This window comes from Semicossyphus pulcher, unplaced genomic scaffold (assembly GCF_022749685.1).
Source record: "Semicossyphus pulcher isolate SPU_LCO1_2020_fin unplaced genomic scaffold, fSemPul1.0.p SCAF_16, whole genome shotgun sequence".
NCBI classification, from domain to species: domain Eukaryota; kingdom Metazoa; phylum Chordata; class Actinopteri; order Labriformes; family Labridae; genus Semicossyphus; species Semicossyphus pulcher.
The window spans coordinates 23677594-23681189 of record NW_027211670.1 but is presented as its reverse complement, the minus strand read 5'-3'; positions in this window follow the sequence as shown (position 1 = coordinate 23681189).

The window sequence follows — 3596 nt, the reverse complement described above, 5'->3', positions numbered from 1 at the left end:
GTGCGTCCAGATGAATGAGAGCATGTACAATAAAAAAAAAACACACAACAGCAGAATCTGCTCTGTTATCCTCACATTAATGACGCACGGCGCACTGACATGACACAAACTTTGAGACTCGGTGTCTCACTCAGTCCGGACCTCAGCATGAAGACATAAATCCTTCAATAGACTATTTACCTCTAAACTTTTTTATCACCCGAGCAGCTGATTGTCTCGTCTTGTTTGACATGTGGAGTCGCTCCCAGAGACTCACACACACGCTCAGTTTTCTAACCTATGATATATACATTTAGTAAGAGGTCATGTTTGCGGAGGTGTGTCTGATGCGGAGAGGGGACGTGATAGGTTCAGATAGGAGAGAGACACGTCCCTCATCTCAACACAAATCACACACTCTGCCCTTTAAAAGCAGCGCCTGTAATTGATTTAATAATACTGTTAAACATAAAGCTTTAAAATTAATTACAAGTAAACAAAATCACATTTTAATTACACGAGTTCCATTATTGTTCTTTTCCTTTTAGTTTTACGCACGTGAATAATGAATGTAATTATTATTTTGTTTTTTATCGATGATTTCCAGTGTTTCTATGACGACAGGTGAGCTGCAAGACTAAAACTTAAGACGAATAAGTTAATTAAAACCATCATTAATTAGATTCATTATTTAAATATGTCCCCGAAGCAGTAATGTGTCTAAATATATTAAATTCACTTAATAATCAATAGAAACAGAATATTGTTGCGCTTTGTGTTCATACATTTTCGAATCAGACGATTATTTAACACTCGTTGATTTTTCATGACTGTTTATTCTCGCTAAATGACTCGTTATTTGTTTCTCCTTACAAGAAACACGATTGGACTCGTTTTCTGTAAAGGTAAAGATCTCTCACAAACAGAAAAGTGGTTCAAAGTATCCAAAATGAAAGGAAACATCGTCACCTCTTTCATGTGGCGCGCTGATTTTCAGTTTTCCATGAAGTCTGACTGTGATTCTTTGTTCAGACGCTGTTGACAGGTTTTGGTTACCTGCTCTTATTTTCATTTTCATTTTCAATCATAAAATACATTTTATTTTTTTATATTTTTAATAAGCATTTGACCAAATTGTCAATCAACTTTACTTAATTAATGATTACATGATTTTTAAGTTCAGTGGTTCAGGCCCTGCTCAAAAAGATGAATTTTATTTAGAGTCACTATTTATGTAGTCATCTTATTTATTCATCATACAAACTAAAACAAACACACCTTTGAGCAGAGATTGTACTTCAGCACTAAACTGTTAAGAAATAATAGGAACGTGTGTCTGAGTCACGTAGGGATAAACAACTAAATATTATATGTTTATTCAAGTAAAGCTTGTTCTTTTTTTAGCGAGGTCAAAACCTGATTCTGGTTCTCTCAATGATGGAGTTAAATAGTTTTAATAATTGGAGTTCGTAGGCTGAAAAATACCAGAATTTTCCTTTAAATCAGAGGCCTGATTAGGCCGAGCATACTACCATGTTTAATGTGTTTAAATGTTGGATGGAGACTACATTCATCTCTTCAATAAGAGTACGGTGCAGGTCAGCAGATTACAGGGTTTTTCTTTTTACTGGCTCGATGTTGAACAATCAGACGTTTGTGGAAGAACAGCTCAGAAAGGTTCAGGAAAGGTTTCACTCCGTCACATATGCAAAAACACAGGTTTCAAAATACGTGTTCTCAGTCATACAGAATTTGACCAGTCACACCATTTGCTCCCAGTCTTGATGAAACAGAGAATGGTTTGAGTCAGCAGTGTTCTCTGCTCTTTACGGCCTTTTAGCAGCTTGTTTTGGCCGTCACATGATGGCCAGCCTGCTCAGAGAATCAGCTTGATAAACACAGGTGAAAGATATACCCCTGAGGTATTAGCGGCTGCACGTGTGTGTCCACTCAAACACACACACATTAATAGACGAAAGCCCCCCAGTGCAGGTACGACACAGTGATCCCCCCTGACACTGTCACCGCTCTAATCCCACTTCCTGCGTCTCTCCTAGCAAGGTGAGCTCATAAGGGCACACGCTGAAGTCATCAGTGTTGACACGGGAGGCGAGAGGGCCTCAGTGTGAGCGACACCGCGGACGCCACGGCCAGCCAGGCGTGTCCACCAACCCCCCTCCCCCACCAGCCCCCAACTACCAGCATTTCCTGTACTCTGCTTCCAGCAAGGGCCTTGGGCCATCACCTTGTGAAGCACAATCAGCTTTCATTTTCAGCGTGTGATCAGCAGGTCAGCTGGCTCTCATGAGCACAGGCAGAAGGCAGGAAACAAACTAATGGTAGGTTTTCTGAAAAGGATATATTCCTTTTAATCATGACAAATATCCACTCAGATAAATCACCTGAAACATTTGATGTCTCAAGAATCGTTGAAGGGTTCTTAAGTGATTTTACCTCCATTCTTGGACAGGTAATCTTGCATTTCGGGCGAACTTGAGTTGGGCAGGTTCACCCTAATGTGGCAAACTGCCATCACCTGAAAGTTGGACCAAAAGCTGACTAGGGGTTACATGGTCCCAAGATTGTCAATAGTCTACCTATAGTGTAATATTAATAACAGAGGGCCCAAAATAACCAAGAGGTGGGCCGGTCTAGACGAATATTGCCAGGGCCATCTTTTGCTCTCAGTCCTATCCTGCTTTTCTTGATCTTTTCGAGGTAGATATAAAGAGGGATACACACCTGTATTTGTTGCTGATGTTCTTTTTGTCTCTTAAAAAGCTTTAAAAAAACTGTTTTATCTTCTTGCACTAGAGCCATCATTTGAGAGTTCAGCTTGGATTTGTAGCCTCAGCCTTCTCTTGCCAGTTAGTAACAAAACAACGCTACTTAAAAGCATGGCTTCAGAAAATAAGAGCGCAGAGGATGTATGTATTCAAGCAATATATTCTATATACACCCGAAAGAAATGCCTCTAACCTCGGCCAATGCTGCAGCTGCACCCACTCAATGCAACCTGGTATACGTAGGCACAGCTCCACGTGCAGGAAAACTAAGGTTTTTCCCCTGTGACCAAAGCGGTACCTCTTACCTCTTTGCTGGGCCCGACTTATTACATGTGTGCAGTATTATTTAAAGAAAACAGGCATTTAAAAATATTCCTTCTGAAGGTCTGATTTAGGTCAGATAAAGGCATCAGAATTAATTGCTTCTGTTTCATAACCAGTTAAAAACTCCCCTAGGTGTGTTTAATTTGACAGCTTTTACCATTAACACCAATAGGATCCTTCCACATAAAACCTGGTGAATACTACCCTTAACCTTTTTCTGCTGCCTGTACGGAAGTCACACTGGGTGAGCAGACATGAGACGCAGAGCTGAGCTGCAACTGGACACTGATGTAAAATCTCGATGGCTATAAAAAAATGCAGTAAAACTAAGTGTGGTTAACTTGTACCGGCTTCTGTGGACTGACAGATTTAGACGTGATAGACAGGCACATCAGCGGATGCCTCATGATGTCTTCATTAACAGTATCACCCGGCTGCTGAGTTTAAACAGATGATACTCTGTGAAAACGAAGAGGTGATGATGATTATTACATTGTGGGAATAACA